Source organism: Dermacentor silvarum, chromosome 1, assembly GCF_013339745.2.
Source record: "Dermacentor silvarum isolate Dsil-2018 chromosome 1, BIME_Dsil_1.4, whole genome shotgun sequence".
Taxonomy (NCBI): domain Eukaryota; kingdom Metazoa; phylum Arthropoda; class Arachnida; order Ixodida; family Ixodidae; genus Dermacentor; species Dermacentor silvarum.
This window is the reverse complement of record NC_051154.1, coordinates 389,399,245-389,411,309: the sequence shown is the minus strand read 5'-3', so window position 1 is coordinate 389,411,309 and position 12,065 is coordinate 389,399,245. Positions and strand designations below refer to the sequence as shown.

The 12,065-nt window shown below is 44.2% G+C and overlaps 1 pseudogene; it reads left to right on the top strand.

The window, feature by feature from the left end:
• Positions 1 to 10,033: 10,033 nt before the first annotated feature.
• On the top strand, positions 10,034 to 11,489 carry LOC125942470 (uncharacterized; annotated as a pseudogene).
• The last annotated feature ends 576 nt before the right edge of the window (positions 11,490 to 12,065 follow it).

Here is a 12,065-nt window from a genome sequence, read left to right as displayed (position 1 = left end):
AATATGTTTTTCTGCCCCTAACAAGCTGGGAAAGTTGTGCCCACGTATCTGCAACACCAGTAAACGTGGATGCCAGAAGAACCACCAACCGCCGTTCGTCAAATGTTCCACTGGAGTGGTGTATTGCATTCCCATGTCTTGTGGGATGTTTTACGTCGGCGAAACTGGTCGCTGTGTCAATGACCGTTTAGGGGAACACGCTCTAAAACTGAAAAAACGAGATGACAAATACGCACATATAGTGGCGCACGTTAGCAAGTGCACTGATTGTGTGGCCCGGTTAAAGGAGACGACGATTCTAGGAAAGAGTAGTGACAAGACAGCGCGCATCAGTTTGGAAGCTTACCACATCAGGAAGTTCGGTAGCAAGTGCTTCAGCACCCCTTCCCTTGCTCTCTTTGACGCTGAATTTTATCTTCTGGATGCGGCTATCGGGGGTTCAGATTAGAAAAAAAAATAATTGTTTGCGTCTTGTTGCGCTTGGTTGGCGTTTTTGCGCTTGCGTTGTTGGCACGATGTTACTCTTGTTATGTTTTCCCCTTTCCCTTGCTTCACTCTGGCATATATAAGGTGTGCTATCCTTCACAATAAAACCAGTTGTTAGTCAGCGCCTGTGTGTCCGTGTCTCCCTTTTTGTGGTCGTCTGTTTGCGCTGTTACCCAAAGTCTCAAGATGTACCAACTCGCCCAAAAAGAAGTATTGATGATGTGTCCACTGCCTAGTGTGCAAACTGCTAGAAAACTTTCCCTGCTTGCTAGATGTGGCACCATGCGACTTATTCTGTTCCCCGTATGCAAACTGGCGCTCAGGGGTTTCGGGGCTGGGACTACAATTCAAAAAGAAAGAACATTGCTGCTTAAGTGCAAGGGTGCTTCCAGCAATAGAAGGAGAGGTGGAACCAATGTATTGTGTCTAATCGGGTGTACTTTGAAGGAGACCACAATATGTCCGAAAGTTAGCGAAATTATTTCTTTAAAACATATGGCAAGAACTTTTGAGACAGACCTTGTATATCTTTGCGTCATCATTTTTGATTAAGCATTTCAGGATTGGAAAAAATCTGCCAGTAGAAACATTGCACCATATCTGTGCCACTTATGATAGCAATTGAACACGTTGTCTTCATAAACTAAATGATGCCAGAGAGACATTTCAAATAACGTAGCAATTTCAAAGCCTAGAGATTTTTGTTGCAGAATGATACAGATAACATTTCTGTCATACGATTAGGTGTCAAGAATGAACTGCAGAATGAAAGCAACCTCGAAGTTACTAGACTTTTATGGGCCGTGTAAAAATGTAAAGAGACTCAAACATAATCTCCTCGGAACCTTCCCTTTGTGGCGGCTCCAAAGGGGATGTGCCGGTGGCGCTTTCTCCTGCTGGTGCCCTTGCAAGGCATAGTGAAGCTAGGGTAGAGTAGAAGCAATCCACAATTAGTGCCAGGATAACAGAGCAACAAAGCCCCATTTCTCATCCACCATTATATAAACAAGACCCCAGCCCAAGATTGGTTGCAAGAAACCATACAGACACACATTTCCTCCATTTCTATAGCACTTAAATTTTGTACAATTACAGACATTCTGCTTAGTTTTGGCATAATGTAATAGTAGTGCAGTGGTCCTTGCAACTTTAGCCTAATAAATGAAGCATGCAACCAGCTTGAAATATACCAATAGAAGTGCAATTCGCCACAAAATGACCATGCATAATACACGCTGCAATAGAAGTGCTATTTCCCTCCTTAAAAGTTTTGTATAAACATCACAGTGGCCGAGTGCAGATAGTAAACACGATGCACAGATAGCAAATAGGGCTATACAGTGGTGTCCCAGTGCAGTTCTTGAAAACTCGATAAATAAGTTCAAATTTTCCACTAAATGGAACATTGAGAACACTAACTACTCTATAAATGGCATTACACCCAATAAGGTGAGATATTAAAGGAAAGTTACTTGAGAACTTTCAAGTTCTGTACAGTGATGTGGTGGTAGAGACCAGGGAGTTATAAAAACAGGGGACTCGGTTAGGGTAGTCTATCAGCTTAATGTACAATAGAACCCAAAAGGCGTACAAAGGAGTTTGTGTTTTGGGGGATGCTCCTTCTAAAACACACTATTAAATTCACTTTCCTAACTTGCCTGTGTCTAAGGATCACAGCTCGGCATACGATGGGCCACTTTTCAGGTAATAGAAACTTTTTAAAATCTCCCTAAACTTCTTGCGAACATTTCAAACTTGAACTTGCCTTCCTGGAAGAGTTCTAGTCATTCGAAAGCACATAGCCTCTTGGATAATTACTTTTAAAGGGGCCCTGGAGAACCCTTTTCCAAGATTTGAGAAACACATTCTGCTGTTGAGTGCAGCGTTTTTCCAAGGAATACAATTTTTTTAAATGTTTGAAAACGCCTCATAAGCGAAGGCATTCGGAGCATAATATTTACTTTCCTTAATACCCCTCAACTCATTTGTTCTCTTAAGCCGGAACAGTGCCAGTAGCAATGAGAGGCCTATCACACCTCACCTTTATTTTTTCGAAGCAAACTTATGGTAACTTTTCATGATGGGTATCAGACAGAACTTTCTAGAATGATAACAGAGTGGCGATGCTTTGGCAATGACCCACTTGCTAATTCTCTATAATAAATCTGACAGGGTATGAACACAAGTAATTTGTTAAAAGAACTGACCACATAATGCCTACTGGAAGCTAGCCAGCATTAAAAAAATGAGGAGCAGCCCTCTCGAAAGCCATCTTTACAAACTGCTTGTTAGCTGTTTCCGCTACATGTAGAATGTGTTCGCTTGCCAAGATCAAAGGGTGGTTCAGTGCTGCTTTATTGCATAAATAGAAAGAAGGTCTCGGTTTATTTTTCAGTGCCATCTGCTTTTAGAAATTCATTCTCTGATAGGTCACAACAAATGCTGACTTGTGCATATTGGTCCGTACAGCAACGCATTGACAAGCTTTCCAGCCACATGCAAAATAAAATTGCTACTACAGCCTACTCCCTAGGTTGACTCCAGCATATTCGATTCCATTCAAAGGTTCCTGCTGAAGCCTATAGATTTCTATGGGACCAACTTTTGTTATACCAATCCTAAAATAAATTCAAACTTGGCTGGTCATCGCACACGTGTTTGGCCCTAATGGTGACCACATCAGTTTCGAGAACCCTAATAAAAAGACCAGAGCTGGTCAGTTAAACACACTGCATGGTTATTTTATGGAAAGCTTACGGGGTGCAGGTAGCTCCAGTCGAGGTGAAGCAGCACGCCCCTCTTCACCATGGCCAGCTTCAATGCCTAAATAGAACGTTTATGCGTGTACATTTATTTTTGACCCACTATATACGAAATCAACAATTCAGAAATTTTCAAGGCAAAGGTATAGTCATGAATGAGAAAGTGGGCTGTTTAGGTAGCATGGAGATAAAAAAAGAAAGAAAAAAGAATGCAGCTTCTTTAAAAAAAGTTCGGCAGTAAAAGGAAGAACATTTTCGTCTAAAATACTCAACTATACACCACCATTTTTGGGGGACAGATAGAGAGCTATGCAGGAGGCAAGCACAGTCAACACAAGTTTATATTAATCTGGAAGTGGCTCTGCAGTATCGGTAACCTTTGTTGCATGCACTTCGACTTGCCACTTCAGCCTGATACTGTCATCTGCTAGCTTCCTGGTCAGCCCAGTCGACAGAGCAACTGCTCTGTAAATGTAACCCTGCTCCAAGTTCGCCTTCCCCTTTCACATAAGCACAAGTATAAAAAAACAATAAACACAAGCAATTACCCGACAGCTCCGTGGTGTCGACAGCAGAATGGCATTCCGCCTTCTTGGCCCTCTTCTGCGCCTTTTCATAAGTGCCTTTGAACAAAGTAATAATATTAAAAACAGATTATAATAGACACTAGGACGACAAGCAACCTGTTAAGTTGTGCAGGCTACATTCTGCAACAGACAAATGTAATGAAGATATTTGTGACCGCTGTGAATGCCCACAGCAAACTGCACAGACATTGTGAACAAGTTGGCACAGCTTTGATGACGTCAAACTATCAGTGGTACAAGTTAACATAACTCAGGAACTGTAGAATGGCACTAAAGATTTAGTTTGTCATAGTTACAAGCCCCTTTCAATGCAAAAATGCAGATTGCATTTGGTATAACTTGAGATGGCAACATTCAAACTGGCCAAAAGGTGCAAGCCTCTTTGTGCACAGTTTTTAAAAGTTAGATGTTAGAGTTAGAACTATGCAAACTTCTAAGGTAGTTTTACACCTGCAAGATAGCGGCCATAAAATGACAAGAGTGCTGTTAATATTCAAGCCATTGCTAATTTTACAGATGCAGGCATTGCAAGCTAGGTGGGAGAAAATTGAGCATAATAATAAACAGAGAAGGCTTGATTACTTTTCTGCATGTGCAACAATGCTACTTGTCAACAATAATTGCAACATTTTAAAGTTATACAGAGTGTATCATGCACAAAAATTTGCCTTCACTTACGGGGATGTGACCTGCTGTAACAACAGCGCTAGCATAAACTTGTGTCGCTGCCAGCAGGCAGCGACACAAGTTTATGCTAGCGCTGTTGTTACAGCAGGTCACATCCCCACAAGTAAAGGCAAATTTTCATTTTTTTCTTCTTAAGAACCAGGCAGTTAACTGTTAAGTGTCATACTCAACGAAGGCGACCCCAAAATGTGATAGTTCTGCAAAATTTGAGCAAGAACAGTGCAGTGATGAGTGCAAAATCTTTTTTCGAACAGGCATAGCGAAATATTCAGGACCCTGTATGAAGAGAAATGTTCCCATGTTGTGTTATTTAGAAGGTAAACAGGCATTGTGCTAGTCAATCTGCGCACACAACACAAATGTACACTTAGTAATGTTTAATTTCAATATGTCAACAATTTAGAAGTGTGTCTGCTATTACATGATTTCTGTCTAGACTACAGTCGCATGTGTCCAAAGATAAAAAGTATGATGCCAAAAATACTAAAACAAGCAAAAAAGCACAGTATGTTAACAATGTAGTCACTTACTGCACCTCGCCAGGACTACCGCTGGGTACGTCCCCCTGTTTTCACTTGGGGGATGTTGTTTCTGGACCCAGGATCTAACTTCTGACCCCCTCGTATGCAGGGGCCAGAAACAATAATTCTGGTCCTCGGACATCCAAGAGGATGGCACCACAGCAATTGTGTCGTCCTCCATTGGAAATTTCACGACCCTGTATGGCTTCGGCATCCTGCATAAATAAAGCAGCTGAGAAGGTTGCCAAAAGGTTGCACCGACTTCATTTACTCATCATGCACCGTTTAGTCAAAATCCAGGATGAGAATGCTGCTGCAAAAGCAGACAGGCTAACACTTTCCAGCGAAACTTCAATGTTCTAAGATAATGAGAAGGGGAACCAAAGGGCCCAATTTTTTGTTACAACCATACAAAGCCAACAGACAATAAAGCATAAAAAAGGAAGAAAAAGTGAAAGCTTAGAGAAAATTGTCTCTAAATTTCATTTTACAAATAATATGGAAAAGGGAAATGAATGTGACAAGAAAACAATTTGCCCTTGTTGGAAACTAACCCAACACCTTCCATATACGCTGCTCTAACAATTCTGCTGTGGCGCTTATCCTCCCATCCGCTTATTTTGGGTATTTGTGCGAGTACAAAATCTGGAAATGAAGAATTTTATCCAGCACCAGCACCACTCGAGGTCACGGCGGCAGATGAAGCACATGCTTTTTCACAACAGGCGTCATTTAGTAACAGAAACTTAGGTGTAGGCAGCTGGTAATGCAGATGTGGGTTCAGCTCTCATCTGCAACAAGTTGCCTTTTCATCCACATTAATTTCTCGTTATACTTATTTATTCATCTAAATTAAAAACCACAGCCATTTGTCTGTTGGCTTCATAATGTTCTGTGACGAAACATACTATGTAGGTATAAGTCCTGGGAGCAATATTTGTAGGAGGCTCTTTGTAATCCCTTGTTGGAGAAATAGTGAACAGCATCTCCATATATTGACCCATGAGCCCCTAGAGATCCCCTTTACTGCAGACCCCTTACCCTGGGCGGGTCCTCAAAGCAGACCTAACATACTATCCAGTTTGTATACGTTGTAGTGGATGACAAGTATTATCACAGCAGCAGCAAATTAATGAGCAACTAAAGAATGTGCGAAAAAAGCTTGACTCTGGCTAGAAGATGGTGTAACACCGTATCCTCATTGCAATAGGCGATTTGAAAAAATTGGAAGGCAGCTACACTACAACACTGTCCTCTAACCAAAATAAACCTGTTGACTGACCAATCTTTGCATTTCTTTTATGAAAGCAAAAGACAGAATGCATCATTGTCTGCATAAATAGGTTACTCTTTTGAATTTTGACTTATTCAACATCTTTAATGGTTCGTTATTGCATGTTAACATGAAGGTAGGAGGAGGTATAAAAGCGCGACAGACAATCCCTGTCATTCTGACAGACAAGTGCAGCCAAGCTAGATTTGGGAGAACCCTATTTCTGAATTAGACTATGGGAAAAAAATTCATGAATTAATGAAATCCAGAAGCAAGTAAGGCTCCAATTACGGAACAATAGCCAGCACCACATTTGAACAATCCACACTCTATGCAAAAATCTGCTTTGCAAATGAGCTTTTGGTGGTGGAAGAAATTTTTTGTTGTGCAGGAAAGCCAACTTGCCAGTTTTGCATAGTGCTCATGGTGTATTAGATACACTCTGCCAGCTGGTCCTGCAAATGAATTTCCATTGTATGCCCATACTTCTAATGCAACTTAACACACATGAATTTTGTATATGTAATGAAATGTCGGTCTCACGAAAAACAAAAATCGTCTGTGTGGAAGCGCGACTGTCACGAATAAGCAATTGGTGCAAAAGTTAGGTGCAGAGCTATTACTACTGACATAAACCACCTCATGACTTGCCGAGAAGCGGGTTGACACTGCTGCACATTATCTCATAATTTCTGCCTAAGGAAGCTGGCAAGACATCAGCAGCTTATATAGCGTGCCAGTGTTTGCAAAGAATCGCCGCGCTATAAGGAGCCACTCTGCACCTAATCTCCGCGTCGAGTACGAGGCACGCTGCAATTGAGTTCTTCCCCGCCCCCCCCCCCCCCCCATGCACCGAATCTGTTTTAGAAGTTTTGCTAAAGGTCCTTCATGTGTCACAAGCGTTTCGCTATTTACATGCGCCGTTTGATTCATGTGGTCGATCCACTGCATAAGGCTGGAGCTTTCTGTGCAAGCATGCGAAATCGGCGGTTTTATTAGAGCACGTATCCTTTTGCACGAGGTACAATTAAGCTCGCCTCCCATGGAGAGCAAAGCTAGCGGAAGGCGGTGAAAGTATACGCTAAGTTGTGAACAACACGTGGCTGAAGCGAAGAGTTACATGCTGATCTCATATTGTGGCACTAACACGCACCACTCGTACAGGACGAACAGGGATCCATTAGGCCACGCCGAGCACTAAAGAAGTCTCTGATTATTTTTCAGGTGTTTCACTGTTCGCATAGAATCCACGTGGCTTTGTTTGGCACCACCGCAGCAGCAACGTCGGAATTTCTCGCGAAAACGGCTAATTTATTTCCTGGCCGGCACGGTTGCGTGTAGACTCCGCTCCTCTAAACGATGCAGGAGATGAAGTGCATGTGGCCGGGTATCACGCGCATAGGTCCCCGACACACCTCATTCAACATCTATAGTGTAGCTATATCGCGCAAGTCGTGCATAAAATCTACGCCCAGCGTCTTCCTGTGCATCAAAAGAGCGGTCTATTCAATGCCATTCCAGAGTGCGCATGATTGAACTCATCTCGAGCGCACGTAGTACGCGATCGATCGCCTAGCCACACGTGCGCTGGCTGCATATTTGGCACGCTCCATTAACTACACAAATACTCGCACAAGACGTTGACCCATAGATGAGAATGCACATAAGATACAATCCCGACAAGCAAACTCTCGTATGAAAAAAAAATGCATACTCACGCACACGTTGACTTCGGTCTCTTCGGTTACACGTGGCAAGCAAGGCTGTCGTCGATGGCGATGGCGCAAATTCCGGGGCGATAGGGGAGAGAGGATTTAGAGGAACCGACGCTCTTTTATAGTCCCGAAATTCCTTGAGCATCACTGTGCGCCACCTCTCAAATCACCAGTGCAAAAGTACATTATTATTTCATTAATTACGGCACATGATACGCAATAAAAACAAGCGTACTGGGAAGCGCGTTCAAGTTGCGCGGGTCGCACCAGAATCACTGAATGACAAAAACGAAAAAATAAATTGTATATTAATGTTTGTATTAATCCGATCCGCAATGCAGCTTTCTATGGCTGTAGAGTGTACTAGTGGCTGCTTCGCTACGGTTTGCAGGTGGTGCAGGTGAATCGAACGCACTTTTGACACGTTCGATTCACCTGCATTAACAGTTCATTAGTTTCAGCGGTGCAGCAATGGCGCCTTCTGAACACCCTATGTGAAACACACCGTTCGTTTCAAAATGTTCAGGAAAGCTGCAGGGCTGGTTCGCGATTTTGCTGCACTCTTTCTACTGTCGATGCCGACTTGGTGCAGTGGTGCAGTTACAGTGTCCTTGAATGTACCTTATATACTAATACACTGCGGTACAGGTGCGAAGCAGCAGTGCAGCAGACGACACAGCACACATGCGCAAGCGCCGTTAAAACCCAGCTTACGGGTATCTGCCGGGTATCTGCAAGTGCGGGTATATTAACGTCTCTGAAGTCGATTACACCGGCAGTTCAAGACCTATTTAACGCACACCGTGCACATTAGTCGGACAAAACACAACGCCTGCACCGGGTCTGCACCTTGAATTCGAAGGGGCCTTTAAAAAAATCCGTTCGATTCGATTCGGCTCATGCTTTCGCTGGTCGGCTGCCACTTGCTGTGACTGACTGTCCCACTGCTCTGCTGCTGTCCACGCTTTCGCCTCGCCGTCGTCTTGCGTTTTTCTGAACGGGCTACAGCGTTGCGGTTTCGGCATCTGACTCATCCCTCTCGCTCATCATGCCGTCCAAGTGGAGGAAATGTCGAGCCGTAAGAAAGGAATACAACAAGATAATGAATGAGCTAGGACTCGCGCAGCGTAATGCTGGGCCTTCCTCGTCCAACAACGAAGGTGCAGGCTTCACCTCTGCAGACAGTTCTCGCGTAGAGCGACTTTCGCCTCTGAAGCTGGGAACCAGCAGACAATCGCGAAGTTCACTTTCCACGGATGACGGTGGTGAGCCTCCGTTCAAACGGTTGAACGAGCGGTCGAGTAGCGAAGCCTTTGTCGACGACGTCTGCAGACAAGAAGCTCCTTGTGTCGACGAATTCCAATCGGAGAGTGCGGGTACGTCCTCATGTGAGCAAAGCAACTGTGACAGCAGCTCAAGTGACAAAGGAGGTCCCCAAGGTAGCGAATCGAGTGATGAGTCAGATGACTTTGTCGCTTCAGACAGCTGCACTGGGCCAGATGAGGGAATAGCCTTCACTTGTAGTCCAATGCTCACTCATGTACTTTCTGAACAACTGTCGGCAAGTGAAGAGTTTGCTGTAATTGCTTCCAAACATAATATGACGCATGCGTGCATTAACGATGTCCTCGATTTCTGCCGGCGAAGAGGCATCTCCGACCTTCCAAAAGATACTAGGACAGTTTTGAAAACTGAGCGCAAAGCTCAGGAGGAGCAAAGTGGGTCATTCGTGCACTTTGGTCTTGCAGAAGGAATTCGTCAAGTGTTGCAGCCGGGGCAAGTAGTTCCAAGTGAACTGAAGCTACAGGGCAACATTGACGGAGTCCCTCTTTACAAAAGTAGCCAGCTCGCCTTTTGGCCCATTTTGTGCCGCATAACAAATGTGGAGGCATCACCGCCATTTGTTGTCAGTGTGGACTGTGGTGCAGCGAAGCCGCCACGTCTGCAGGATTATCTAGAGCCATTTTTGCAAGAAGTCTCCGACCTAATCTCTCAGGGGATAAGCATAGGAGATGTTCATGTTCGGGTCAGCATTGGAGCCATGGTTTGCGATGCTCCTGCAAGGAGCTACGTCAAATGTATTGTTGGCCACACTGGCTATTATGCGTGCGAGCGATGCAACCAAAAAGGGCAGCACCTTGAGAACAGGGTGACATTTCCCAGACTTCATGCAGCTGCACGGACGAATGCATCATTTCGATCTCAAGAGAACAAGCACCACCATTCTGGTGTTTCACCATTCCTTTCCCTTGACATCGACATGATTGCATTCTTCCCATCTTAATACATGCACCTCGTTTGCCTGGGAGTCATGCGACGACTTTTAAGGAATTGGGTATGCCAAGGCCACAGTAACAGACTGAGCAGACTGTATCGCAATCAACTGAATGAAAGCCTGCGAGAGGCATCCAAGGCCTTTCCAACATATTTCCAGCGGAAACCAAGGGGTACAGAAGAGCTTGATCGGTGGAAGGCAACAGAGTTTCGGACATTCCTCCTTTATGTGGGGCCTGTTGTCCTAAAGCCTCTTCTACCTGCTTCTCAGTACAAGCATTTTGTAATGTTTCATGTGGTGGTCAGAATTTTAGCATCGCCTCAGCACTACCGTGAATATAATGTTTTTGCCAAAGATTTGCTAAGCTAAGGTATTTTGTTCAGGAGCTTAGTGAGCTATACGGGAAAAAACAGCTCGTGTACAATTTACACTCACTAATTCATCTTGCTGACCAGTGCCTAGACCATGGCCCTTTAGATGAGTTTAGTGCATTCCCTTTCGAAAGCTACCTTGGACGAATTAAAAAGTTGCTGCGATCTTCCAACAAGCCACTTTCGCAGCTAAGTAGGAGAATTTCTGAACTGAGGAACTCATCCAGGAACCAAGTCAAGCAGAAACTGCAACATGTGAAGCCTGGAGACTGCTTCCTGATTGACAGTACTCCTGTGGTGGTTCTGGAGATAATGGCAGACCACTTCAAGGGTGGGATTTTGCCAAATGCCAGGGACTTTTTCAAAGTTCCACTGTAGTCGTCTCAGTTGAATATCTGGCGCTGCAATACATTGAGTAACGAAAGTAAGGTCTGGCATCTTGATGACCTTCGGAACACAGCTCAGTGCCAGAGGCTAAACTACAAGCAAGGACATGTTGTTATTCCTCTTTTGCACTTTCACTGAAGCTGTCAGTGGCCGTTGGGCTTGTAGTGACCCAAACTGCCTTAGTCAGCCGTCCAACTGCCACATAGCATGCCGTTCAAACACTTACGGCAAGTATGCTGATAGCTGTACAACCAGGACACATTGCATGTCAATTCTCCAAGGTGCTACACCAGCTGTCATTCTCGCTGCTGCTGTGTTTTCACCGTATCAGGCTCACACTGCTATGCTTCTTCAGAAGTCACTGCTCCCACTGGGGCGCATCACAACCTGCATGACTTAGCTACCGAGTGGCGCAGCAGAGCGTCTGAGCCATCCAGTTCCCCTGAATCACGGATACCACCTGAGCCTGCACATAGCTTGCTGAAACTTCAGTTGTGCCTTTGATATCTCCACTTTCTACGTGTTGAAGTGCACTTCATCTGGAACAAGTTGCAGCACGGAAGACTAAACGGCCCTCTTCAGGGCCACCCAAACTATATGACTGGCAGGGACGTGGTAACTCCCATCTCTGCCTTCGTACACCCTCTAGAAAATCAGCATGTGGTTACGTTTGTGTGTGTTTGAATATCATTGAATATCTTGGTAAGTGCTTCTGAAAGAAAAATTATACAGAACAGTTCTTTTCGAGAATACACAGAAGGAAAGAGCATGAGAGTAAACAAACCGTCTATTTAGTAATCACAAATAATGCCACTATGGATGAAGGGAAACAAAAACAAAACAAAACAACTTGGCAACATGAACAAGAAACCAGAGGGTTCCACATATTCTGTGATCATGACAGTAACAGAGCAAAATGACAAATGTAAAGTCATTGTTGCACTTCATTTGCACAAGCAGTGAGTGCCTGTTAAGCTATGCTGTAGATAGGTTCTGCTTTC